Source organism: Lontra canadensis, unplaced genomic scaffold, assembly GCF_010015895.1.
Source record: "Lontra canadensis isolate GAN:19392208 unplaced genomic scaffold, GSC_riverotter_1.0 scaffold88, whole genome shotgun sequence".
In the NCBI taxonomy this organism is placed as follows: Eukaryota; Metazoa; Chordata; class Mammalia; order Carnivora; family Mustelidae; genus Lontra; species Lontra canadensis.
Window position 1 is genome coordinate 6,031,836 of NW_022631082.1, and position 12,997 is coordinate 6,044,832.

Here is a 12,997-nt window from a genome sequence, read left to right on the forward strand (position 1 = left end):
CGCCACCGCCGCCGCCTCCCGGTTCTGGGCTGCCCGGGCTGGGCGGGGCCGGGGCCGGAGGCGGGGCCCTTCCGGGTGTGCGGGGCGGCTCCGTGCTGCCCCTGCCGGCCGGAGGGGCGCGGGGACCCCGGGCCACCTCCGCGCGCCCCTCGGGTCTGCGGTGGGGAAACTGAGGCTCTGCAGGGGGCAGGGGAAGAGAGACGCCGGGACCGAGGCCGGGGGTTTCAGACTCCGGGGGATGCTCTTTCTGCCCTCTGATTAATCACCACGACCATCCGTAATAAGTATAATGTCAAGCGTTTATGAAGCACGGCCCTGCAATTCACAGGTGCGGAAGGAACGACCGGTTTCCCATTTTGCAGATGGGTAAACTGAGGCACAGAGCTGCTCAGACGCTTGTCTAGGCCTGAGGGATCACGGGGGGTCTCTAAGGCCACTGTGGGATGTTCCCCAGTAAAGGACGAGGGAAGCAGAGGGGTCCAGCTGGGCTCCGAGATGCCGGGTGATTTAACTGGGGCTTGAGCAAGCCAGTCCGGGAGGCTGGACTGGCCTGGCTGCCTCCACTGGAAGGAGGATGTGGGGATGTCTTAGTTTACTTGTGGTCTCAAATCTCTCCCCAGTGGTTCCTCTCCCAGCTCCAGTGCAGCGGTCTTCGAGAATTCTCCAGCCCTCACTCGTACCCCGGATGTGCCAACCCCTTGCTCATCCCCAAGCCTTTGCAAGGGGCGGGTTCCTCCTCCCGACGGCCCTTCCAGCCCTGGTCAGAAAATGTCCCAGGCAGAATTGGGGACTGATTGATACGAGGGCACAGCTCTACCTCAGGGCTTTGGATATGCTGCTCTTTTTCTCATGGATGTGTTAGCATTCTCCTCCTTCTTAGAGGTGAGTAAACTGAGGCAGAGAAGCAGAGGAACTTGCCCTACCTAAGCAAGTGGATCAGTATGAGATCCTGAGCCCAGAGAAGGGAGGCTTGGATTTCCCCGGGAGCCCTCATACCCTGCCACTCAACCCCAAGCTCTAGAGGGCACAGCAGGGCTGTTTCCCAGCCTGGCATGTGACATGTGTATCTATCAGCAGCCCACGCACTTGCACTTGTCTGAGTGGTCCAGCCACTTCCACCAGGAGACTCCAGGTGTAACCCCGCCCATCCCTCTGCTGTGCCCCACCCCATGTCACCCTCACCCCAGCCAGCAGCCATCCTGGGCTAAAGTCCCTGCCTCACCTTTGGGCTCCTGGGAGCCAGGCTGGGCAAGAAACATGAAGATGAGCAAAAATTGGTGGGTTTCTCCCCTCCGCTCTGCCTCGTTCCAGCCCACACCCCATCATGGCGGGTCTCCCGGCTCCTGCTCTTGGCCCTTACAGTTTGTTCTCCCCTCAGTGTCCAGAAAGAGCCCAGAAACACCTGAACCAGGTCAGGTCCCTCCTCTGCTTAGAATCCTCCCTGGCTCCCACCTCATTCAGGGTAAAAGCCAAAGTCCTCCCCAAGGCCCACAAGACTTTGCATGATCCGCCCTCGTCCCCTCCCTCCTCCCCCACCTCTCCAGCTGCTCACATCCTCAGTGTCCTCTGAGCCCTAGAGCACAGCTCCCGCTTCGCACATGCTGTTCCCCTTCCCACACGGGGCTGCCATTACCACCCCACTTTTGCAGATGAGAAAACTGAGGCCCAGAGAGGCAGAGCGACTTGCCCAATTTTACCCGGCAAGCCAGAGTCCGATCTGTGATTGCAGATTTGTTACTGGGGGAGCCTGATCCTGAAATGTGTGTTTCCAAATACCCCCAGAGCCCCAGCCCGGGCCAGGCTGTGGGGCCCAGGGACGATCTTTCAACATCTCCGAGTTTCCATTTCCTCATCTTCTCCACGGGGGGCTTGAGGCCCGTCCTAGCACTAGACACAGACCTGGCTTGGGAGTGCCAAGCTCCTGGCCCTTGTGGGAACTGATTCCTCCCAGGAGCCGGTGGGGGCTGCGAGCCCCGTGACTCCAAGCTCCATCTGGGTGGAAGGCCTGCTTCAAAGATCCCTCCAAAGAAAGGCCCTGCCCCCGCCGCCTGGAGCTTGCTACCTGCCCTGGTGCCTACCAGACCTGATTGGTGAGACAGTTCCTCTTCAGGGCACGCGAGGCCTGACTCAGCCAGGCGGGGTGAGGGTGACCCGGCAGCTGCTCAGAGGCCAAGCTTGGCGGGGACTTTGGCCTCCTCTGGCTGCATGGAGGAATAAACTATAGGATATGGGGACAGTGCCTGTGTACCAGGGAGGAGGGACTGCCCTTGTCCAGGTGGGACATGGCTGGGCCGGGTGGGGGTGGGGCTGAGGAGGCGGGCAGGGGCTGAGCCTCCCTTCCCGTGAGAGATGGAGTGGAGCCCAAGATAGCTTCTCTTCACACCAGCACCCCTGCTATTCCCACTGCCCAGAATGCTGTTCCACTCCCTCCCTCCTCTGATTTCTGGCACTCCATGAAGATCTGTTTCCGGCCTCTCTCTCCTCCATTCCCCTGAGTGGCTGCTCAGTGCTTGTTCTAGAATCTCACCGTCTGAGTCTGTGCAGCATTATTGGTATGCTTGCCTGTCTTTCTGTGTGGGGGCAAGGAGCAGCTGCCTCCAGCCCTTGGCACAGCATACCCTTGGCCTGGAATGCTGGTTCCCCTGCTCTTTACCTGAACGAACTTCTATTGGTTCTTAGGTCTTCCCCGACCCCCTCCCTTCCCTGCCCAAGCTGGCTCAGGGGCTCCTCTGGGTCCTCTTGCCTCCAACCCCTGGGGTTCCCCATCACAGCCCCGACTACACTCAGTTGTAAATCCCTGTTTCCCTGGTGTCCCATCTGTCTCACTCAAATGTCAGCTCGTGCACAAGGAACGAGGACTTTTCTCTGCCTTATTCCTGGTTATGTCCCCAGCACCCAGCATAGGGCTGTGTGCATACTAGGTGCTCAATAAGAGAATGAATGAGGCAGAGTGGTACAGGGGTCTGGTGGTCAGGGGACTCTGACACCTCCCTGTCCCCTAGTGCCTACTATGTCCACCATCAGTGTGGTGGGAGAAGCCAGCCCCGTAGCAGGAGGATAAATGTCTCAACCTCCCCAGCTGAGTGAGGGGTGCCGGGGGCGGGTAGAGGAAAGCTGAACGTGGGAACCCACTGCCCCCTGGTGCCGATAACAGGAATGACAGGCTCAGCCCGCTCAGGACCCTCGCCCTGCCCTCAGCTCTTCTGCCCACAGGCACAAGGAAAGCCCTCCTCTTGCCACAAGGAGAGGTAGGTGGGGGAGGGGGTAGTGTGCGGGTAAGCCCGGGTGGTGGGCCCAGGATGCAAAGGCCATCTGTTCAACAGGCATCTCCTGAGCACCTGCTGTATGCAGGCTCCTACTAACCAGCCCCCACCTCGTGGGGGAGGGGTGGTCTCATCACACGAGGTCATCAGCCTGCAGGTGCAGGAAACTGAGGCTAAGAGAAGCAGCCACCCTCTCAAAGCACACATTTGAGTCATAAAACTCGAAACTGAGTCTGTTGTATTTAAGGAACTCTCTACCCTGGCTCTTCAGATGATTTTGGCAACTTGGTGAATCGCTTGTTGAATGAATGCAGAGGTGTCCTGAAGCAGGTGGTGAACTCCAAGCAGGAACGACCACAGGCAGGACTCAGAATCCAAAGAGACCTGAATTCCAGTCCCAGCTTGGCCACACCCAGACTGGGTGACCTTGACCTGGGGCCTCTATGGCCCTCAGTCTCCTCACCTGTGAAATGGGATATTACCTTCAGAGCTGGCCCTAAGGGGCTGTGATGGGGAACCATGAAGTGTTGTCAGGACAGCACAGAACCTGGGTGATGCCGCCTGGTCAGGCTGTTTTGCCTGCTGCTTCTGGAGCTGGGAAGGAAGTTGGAAGCCTGCTCAGGGGCTCCCGGCCTGCCTTTGGGAGTTAAAGTCACAAAGACAAAGGCTGGGCTGGGCCCAGAGAGGCCAGAAGGGCAAAGCGCAGTCTTCCTGTTTTTCTTTGAACAGATGGCCCAGCCGCCGGATGCTTGTCTGTCTGGATGCTTGTCCATCATCCCTGGAAATCACTCCTGTCTCTCTCAGTGACACCTCTGTGGAGTTTGCTCACCTTCCGGTGCTCTTACCACATCCCCACATCTGGGGGAGGGATTCACCAGGGTCCCCAGACACCCAAGGGGTTTGCAAATAGAATTCCGGAGCTCTTCCTTAGAAGGAAAAACGTGAATCGCACTTGCTCCCCCTGCTTCTACTCATTGGAACTGCCCTGCGCCTTCCTATTTAATGTGTTAAGAAAGATGCCCACCTTCGGGGCGCCTGGGTGGCTCAGTGGGTTAAGCCTCTGCCTTCAGCTCAGGTCATGATCCCAGGGTCCTGGGATCGAGCCCCGCATCAGGCTCTCTGCTCAGTGGGGAGCCTGCTTCCTCTTCTCTCTCTGCCTGCCTCTCTGCCTACTTGTGATCTCTGTCTGTCAAATAAATAAATAAAATCTTTAAAAAAAATGCCCACCTTCCATCCTAATTAAAACAGGTTTTGATAACTGTATCCCAGTGTAATGGGTTTCTGATGGGCTTCCTTCACCATCCTAGGTGTGTGATCTTGTGACCTTAAAAACTTCTGCTAATAAGGGCTCATGGCCCAAAAAGGTGCCCCTGCAAATAAGAGACATTTTCTCAACTTGCCTTCCCCTGCTCAAAGCCTGCTCTGGCTCCCCATTACCCCAGGAGTGAGCCCTGTTCCTCCCTGTGACCTATAGACCCCTCAGCTGCTCTATAAGCCCGCCCCCTCCCTTTTCCCACCTCATTCCTTCATCCATTCATTTGTGCCAGCAGCATTTGCTGAGTGCCTGCTGTGTGCCAGGCATGGGGCACTTCCGGAAGGAGGTGATGTCAGTGCTGAAGGGCATGTCAAGAGGGTGTTGGCCAGGCTGAGTTAGGGAGGGAGGGAGTTCCAGGCAGAGGGACCAGCAAAGCAGAGACTGGGAGGAGAAGTAGAAGTCACCTGTGTGGAGGACAAGGGGGAGAGGGTGGTGGGTTTCCAAGGCCTCCCAGTGGGAGCCCGGGCATAGCCCTTCAAGCAGTGGGGAGCCGTGGAAGGGCGCAGAGCCCCGCAAGGACACCCTGGGGTTTGTTTCCAGAAAAGCCAACCTTCCTGTCCATCACTGGCGGAGGTGTCTTTAGGTAAATGCCAAACGGAGGACAAATTGGCTGGGTATTTAAAAATTACAAACCTGCGAACCCTCAGACTCAGCAAGTCCCTTCCTAGAAATCCAGTCTTTACATTGGAAATGACGAGGACACACATGACTAAACGAGGTTGACGGAACAGTCAAGGTTGGAAATAACGATCCCCAAGGGTCTGGGTCCACGGCGCATGCGCAGCGGAGTAGGGCACGGCCTTACGGAGAGTGGGAATTCTCTTTCAATAAAAGACACAGTGAGGAGGGGCATCTATGCAGTGCAAAGAATGGCCTGGAACGAGAAAAGCAGGGTGCAGATCAGGGTGTACAGAAAGCTGCCTTGGGCGTCAAATGTTAAGGAAAAATGTATGTGTATAACCATCTTTACTTGATTTACTAGATACTCTCTTAAAAAAATTCCAAGAGGGGCGCCTGGGTGGCTCAGTGAGTTAAAGCCTCTGCCTTCGGCTCAGGTCATGATCCCAGAGTCCTGGGATCCAGCCCCACATCGGGCTCTCTGCTCGGCGGGGAGCCTGCTTCCTCCTCTCTCTCTGCCTGCCTCTCTGTCTACTTGTGATCTCTATCTGTCAAATAAATAAAAATAAAATCTTTAAAAAAAAATTCCAAGAAACTGGCGGGGCTGGGGTAGAGGGCAGGAAGGACGCTTTTCTTCTTCTTCTTCTTTTTTAAATTAACAGACTTGATTTATTTATTTATTTTGGTGGGTGGGGGGAGGGGCAGAGGGAGAGGGTGAAAGAGAATCTCACGCGGGCTCCCCGCCCTGTGCGGAGCCCCCCCACGGGACTCGATCTCACGACCCTGAGATCACGACCTCAGCCTTTTAACCGATTGAGCCATCCAAGCCATCCAGTCTCCCCCACCCCCCAGTAGATTTTATTTCTTTAAAAGAGGTTTCAGTTCACAGGAAACAGCAAATCAGCAAATAGTGCAGAGAGTTCCCGTGTGTTCCCCGCGCCCCACCCAGTTTCCTCCATTAGTAACATCTCGCTTTAGTGAGCCACGTTTGTTGCAACGGAGAGGTCATTATGCACTGAAGTCCAGTAGTCCCCATTAGGATACACCCTGCGTGTCCTACAATCTGTGGGTCTGGATTGACAGAATGACACGTATCTACCCTAACAGGATCATACGGAATGGTTCCACCGCCCTGAAAATCCTCTGTGCTCCGCGGCTCACCCCACCCTCCCTCCCACCCCTGGCAACCACCGATCTTCTTAGCGTCTCCCTAGTTTTGCCTTTTCCAGAATGTCACATGTTTGGGATCATACCATACGTGGTCTTTTCAGTCTGGCTTCTTGCACTTAATCACAGGCAGCCTCCCTGTCTTTTCATGGTTTGAAACTGCATTTGTTTCTTGCTAAATAATATTCCGGGGCGGTTACCAGGGAGAAAAAAAAAATTCCAGGGACAGGCACTTTTGCCTGACGTCCATCATTACTTCAGCCGCAGTCTGGGCTCAGATTCTCGATCCCTTTGGTAGTGGGGACACTGAGACTGAGCGAGCTGCCCCAAGTCCCCAGAGCCCTCAGGCTGTCCTCCTTCCCCTGGGCTGGTCCCTAAAGGACTTTTTCTCTGCCTGAGTTTCCTGTGCCATCTCTTTCACCATTGAAGCCCAAGTGTGGGTCCCGTGTGTAGGATGAACTCTGCAGGAACTTTGTCCCTGGCTTCCCAGGGCTCCAGGGGACACCTCGCCTCTGTGACATGGGACTTCCGAGACGCATTCACCAGGTAACACAGCTGGGGTTCTGCAAGGTTCCAGCGACCCAGCTGACGAGTGGGACACAATGGGTTTGAACCCATCTTCTAGAGGGACCCAATTCTCTCAGCCCAGACTGTTCCTTTATCTTCAGAGACCAGCTGTGCCAAGAAAAGGAGGTTAGATGCTCAGATGCTTGAGTTCGAATCCTGCACTCCCACTCCTGGCACCAGGCTTAAACGATTTTTGTTTTATGCTTATGAGAACAACTAAACTGAAAATACCGACAATACCAAATGCTGACAAGGATGCAGAGAAACTGGACGTCTCAGAGGCTGCGGGTGGCGATGCAAGATGCTGCAACCCTTCTGGAAAAGTTTGGTGGTTCTTAAAACACTAAACGGGCAGTCATCACATGACCCAACCATCCCACTGCCACATACTTGAAAATGAAAACTGAGGAGCACCTAAGTGGCTCAGTCGGTTGAGCGTCCAGCTCTTGGTTTCAGCTCAGGTCATGATCTCAGGGTCATGGGATCGAGCCCTGCATAGGGCTTTGAGCTCATCACAGAGTCTGCTTGAGAGTCTCTCTTCTTCTCATCTCCCCCCTCTGCCCCTGTGCCCACTCTCTCTCTCTTTCTCTCTCAAATAAATAAAATCTTTAAAAAATATTTAAAAAGCAAAAAATAAAAATGAAGGGGCGCCTGGGTGACTCAGTGGGTTAAAGCCTCTGCCTTCGGCTCAGGTCATGATCCCAGGGGTCCTGGGATCCAGCCGCATCCAGCTCTCTGCTCAGCAGGGGGCCTGCTTTCCCCCCCCCCCCCCCCCCCGCCCTCTGCCTACTTGTGGTTCCTTCCTGTCAAATAAAAAAATAAAATCTTAAAAAATAAATGAAGATTTCAGGGGTGCCTGGCTGGCTCAGTCAGTAGAGCACACAAGTCTTGATCTTGGGGTTGTGGGTTCGAGCCCCGTGTTGGCTGTAGATGACTTAAAAATAAAATCTTGGGGCGCCTGGGCGGCTCAGTGGGTTGAGCCTCTGCCTTCAGTTCAGGTCATGATCTCGGGGTCCTGGGATTGAGTCCTGCATCAGCTCTCTGCTCAGTGGGGAGCCTGCTTCCTCCTCTTTCTCTCTCTGCTTGCCTCTCTGCCTACTTGTGATCTCTCTCTCTGTCAAATAAATAAATAAAATCTTTACAAAAAATCTTTAAAAATAATAAAACCCAAGAGAAAATTTATGTCCACATAAAAACCTATACATGATTATTTATAGAACTTTATTCATGATCACCAATAGCTGGCAACAATCCAATTGTCCCTCAACAGGCGAATGTGGAACAAACAGGCGTCCATGGGTACAATGGAATATTCTTCAGTAACAAAAAGGAACGAACTATTGATACAGGCCACAAAGCTTTGGGCTTAAATGCTTTATGCTGCAGTGAAAGAGGCCAGACTCAAAAGACTATATATTGTATGATTCCATTTATAGAACATTCTCAGAAAGACAGAACTCTAGTGTGGGAGCGCAGATCGGTGTTGGGCTGGGGCTGGGGGGAGGGGCTGACACAAAGGGGCAGCGTGAGGGAGTTTAGGGATAGTGTGGAGTTTTGGAGCCAGCAGGACAGCAGATGATGATGACCCAGTAATCGCAACCATGCCCATTTTCCAGACGAGGAAACCCACCCTCAGAGAAGAGGTCCTTTATCACCTGATGTGACCTTGAGGACAACTTTTGCACAGGATTAATCACTCAGATTCTGGATCAGACAGGTCCAGGTTTGCTGAGCATGTAAAAAGGGTGGGAAAGTCCAGGAAGCCTGCCTGTGGAGGTGACCCTAGAGGCTGCGGGATGAAAAGGAGCATGGTAGATGTGGACCTTGTAGTTGAGATCCTGGCAAACACGACTCCAAAATCCAGATGCCTTTGTTGGAGACTTCTCTCTGGAGGGTGCACAGAACCGGGGGGGGGGGTGGGGTTTCAGAACAAACACCCCCTGGGAGTCGCCTTCAGCCAGTGGGGGTGGATGGATAAACACCCCCACTCCCTTGCCCACAGGTGAGATGACCAAGATGTGTGTCCTGTGTTGTCTCGCAGTGGTCCCCAGGGGGACTGAACCCCCAGTTGCTTGCTGGGCTAACCTGCTTTAAACACCCCCCCTTACAGGCTGCCTCCCCTTCTCAGTCTCATTTCCTTTCACAGACTGAATTATGTCACTCCAAATTTGTATGTTGAAGCGTAACCCACCCCCCGTAACTCGGAATCAGACTGTATTTGGAGATAGGGTGCTTAAAGAGGTAATTAAGCTAAAACAAGGTCACATTAAGACAAAACCCTCTCAGGGTACAGAAGATGGTACAGGTAGAGAGTCTTGGCCATCTGGGATTAGAGGTCCCCTGCCAGCCATGCAGAGAGAAGATAGGGTGCTCTGCCCGGTTGCGGCCAGACCTCAGAGCCACGGAAGCCGCAGTGTTTGCCCCAAAAACCCATGAAGAGAAGCTTCGGATGTGGGCGGGGCGATGCCACCCCAGAAGCCTCCTCTGCGGTTTCAGGCCACAAAGGAAGGTTGCAGCCCATTTCTTCCCAGCCACAAAGGAAACGGTTACTGGTTACTGGTTCGGGGCTGGGCGGGCTTGACCTCAGCCATCTGGGCTGAGCAGGCGGGCGTTAAGCGCCTCCGGGCGTCTCCTCCTTCGTGGGTCTTTCTGATTTATTCCCACGGACGGAGAGCTGACCTTGGCCGTCTTCATCGCGCAGCCTCTCTTGACACCCAGCTCAGAAGCAAAACACAATTCCTTTTAAAGATAACTTTATTAAGGGACGCCTGGGTGGCTGGTGTTAAGCCTCTGCCTTCGGCTCAGGTCATGATCTCAGAATCCTAGAGATCCAGCCCCACTTTGGGCTTCCTCTGCTCAGTGGAGAATCTGTGATCCTTCTCCATCTGCCCCTCCCCACTGCTCATGTTCTCTCTCTAGCTCTCGAAGAAATAAACAAGATCGTTTTAAAAATAGCTTTATTGAGGGACACCTGCGTGGCTCAGTGGGTTAAGCCTCTGCCTTCGGCTCAGGTCATGATCTCAGGGTCCTGGAATCGAGCCCCACATAGGGCTCTCTGCTCGGCAGGGAGCCTGCATCCCCCTCTCCCTGTGCCTGCCTCTCTGCCAACTTGTGATCTCTCTCTCTGTCAAATAAATAAATAAAATCTTAAAAAAAGAAAGAAAGAAAGAAAGAAAAATGTCCTGTACCCATTAGCTGTCATTCTCCTATCCCCTGTCCCTTGAGCTCTAGGCTACCCCTAGCCCGCTATTTTGGACTCCTGTAAGACTACGGTGTTATATGTGGTGTTTTGCGTCTGACTCCTTTCACTTAGTGTCATGTTTTCAAGACTCACTCTCACTGTGCGGGAGCTTCCTTCCTTCTTGTGGCTAAATCACGTTCCATCATCCATGGAGGGACATTTGGGTTGTTTCCACCTTTTCCACCTTTTTTTTTAACGATTTATTTATTATTTTATTTATTTGAGAGAATGGGGGTGGGGATGGGTGGAGGGGGAGGAGCAGAGGGACAGAATCTCAAGCAGACTCTCTACTGGGCATGGAGCCCAATGTGGGGCTCCATCTCATGATCCCAATACCATGACCTGAGCCGAAATCAAGAGTTGGATGTTTGGGGCGCCTGGTGGCTCAGATGTTGGGTGTCTGCCTTTGGCTCCGTTCATGATCTCCAGGTGGTGGGATGGAGTCCGGTGTCAGGCTCCCAGCTCAGCGGGGAGTCTCTTTCTCCCTCTGTCCCTCACTCCTCCCCCATCCTCGCGCTCTCTCTGTTTGTCTCTCTCGCAAATGAATAAATAAGATCTAAAAAAAAAAAAAAAAAAGAGAGTTGGATGCTTAACCCACTGAGCTACCCAAACACCTCTGGATTGTTTCTCCCTTTGTTGGTTATGAATAATAGTGCTCAGAATATTCAAGTACAGGTATTTGTGGTGTATGTGTGGGTGCATATCCAGACAGGCCCTATGGTAATTCTAGACTTAATGCCTTGAGGAAACGCAGGACCGCTTTCCTGGGGGCTGCCCCAGTGCACAACCTGTCCAGCAGTGAATGCGGGAACTTCTCCACACCCTCATGTGAAAACACTTCCTGAGCTCATTTTGCAGATAAGACTTTGGTATCTTGAGGCCAAGCAATGGATCACGGTCCCACAGCCAGACGCTCGAATGAAGAGTCATGGGTATTTTTCGAGTTCCTGCTGTGTACCAAGCACTAAACAGAGTAGACAGAAAAACTTGTGATTGTGAGGTGGGCATGGAGAGGACTCAGATGGTTCAAAATAAGAAGTTATAAAGCTTAAAGTAAGGTAGACAAATCTGGAAGACTGTGCGGGACTAAGGGACTTGTACTAGGTTGCAATCAATTTCTATGACGTCTGGATGTTTTTACACTCAGCGTAGGTTACTTTTAACGCTCTTTTAAAATCTTGGTAAAGTATATATCAGATAAAATTGGCCATTTTAACTAATTTTAAGTAATTCCGTGGCGTTAATTACATTCACAGAGCTGTGCCACCACACCCCGTTTCCAAAATTTTTCATTGCCCCAAGCAGTTCTGCTCTCCTGTAGCAATGACTTCCCATTCTCTGCGCTCCCCCTCTCTTCTACCCTGTCTCTGTAAGCCAGCCTCTTCTAGGTATTCATATCTGTGACAGTATAAAGCACAGCCTACTTGTGTGAAGAAAAATGGCCAGACTTCGTTTTGGTTTTTAAATCTTTTTTTTTTTTTTTTCTTTTGTTAGAGAGAGAGTGCAAGCAAGCTGGGGAGGGACAGAGGGAGATGGAGAGAGAGAATCCCAAGCAGGCTCCAGGGCCAGCAACACAGTGTCTGATGTGTGGCTCGATCCTTGGACCCCAAGCTCATGACCTGAGCCAAAACCAAGAGTTGGACGCTTAACCCACTGAGCAAGCCAGGGACCCCTACTTCTACTTCTTCTTCTTCTTCTTTTTTTTTTTTTTAAGATTTTATTTATTTATTTGACAGAGAAAGATCACGAGCAGGCAGAAGGGCAGGCAGGGGTGGGGGGAAAGCAAGCTCCCTGTTGAGCAAGGAGCCTGATGCAGAGCTCGATCCCTGGACCCTGAGACCATGACCTGAGCCAAAGGCAGAGGCTTAACCCACTGAGCCACCCAGGCTTCCCTTCATTTTGTTTTTTAACAAAAGAAGCTGGCCCTGGTGTCGGTATCAAGGAGGGCACGTATTGCATGGAGCACTGGGTGTGGTGCATAAACAATGAATCTTGGAACACTGAAAAAATTTAAAAAATTTTAAAAATAAAAAGAAGCTAGGCATTGGTGCCAGCTGCCACACCTGCCCACATTAAACACATAAAAGTGTCAGGTTAGGGCACCTGGGTGGCTCAGTTTGTTAAGCATCTGCTTTCTGCTCAGCATATGATCCCAAGGTCCTGGGATAGAGCCCCGCATCGGGCTCCTTGCTCAAGGGGGAGCTGGCTTCTCCCTCTCCCTCTGCCCCTGCCCCGGCCCCCACTTGTGCACACTCTCTCTCTCCCAAATACATAAATAAAATAATTTTTAAAAAGTATCAAGTGATGTCTTGATGGTCTTCAGGTGTTAGAAGGACTGAGGATGAAGGGTCAGAGGCCACCGAGGGCAGACTCCAGAAGCCAGGCCCAGGAGAAGGAGACAGCAATGTGGATATAAGGCCAGAATTCCAAGGGGACAGCTGGAAGGTCAAAGTCCCCTTTGGCTCATGGATGTCTGAGGACTTCCAGGCCCAAGGAATAAGGGGCTTACACTGGGGTCCACCAATAATGGACCAGGTTGCTTTGTTGGGTAGTGAGATCCTTGTCGTCCCCGATCCAATGTTGTCATTTCTGTTTACACGTCTGTGTCCCTCGAGTATCTGAGTCTGTGACGGGAGGGATAGCGACTGTTTGGTTTGGTACAACGGTTGGTATCTACTGGGCCTCAATGGATGTCCCTGAATGAAAAGTTGAATGCATTAGTGAACAGGCAGATTCCACCCATCGGGAAGGAACCCCTCACTTTGGGCTCAGAAGACAGCTTCAGATCTTAGTAGTGTGGCCTGGAACGCAAGGCTGCCCCCCCAC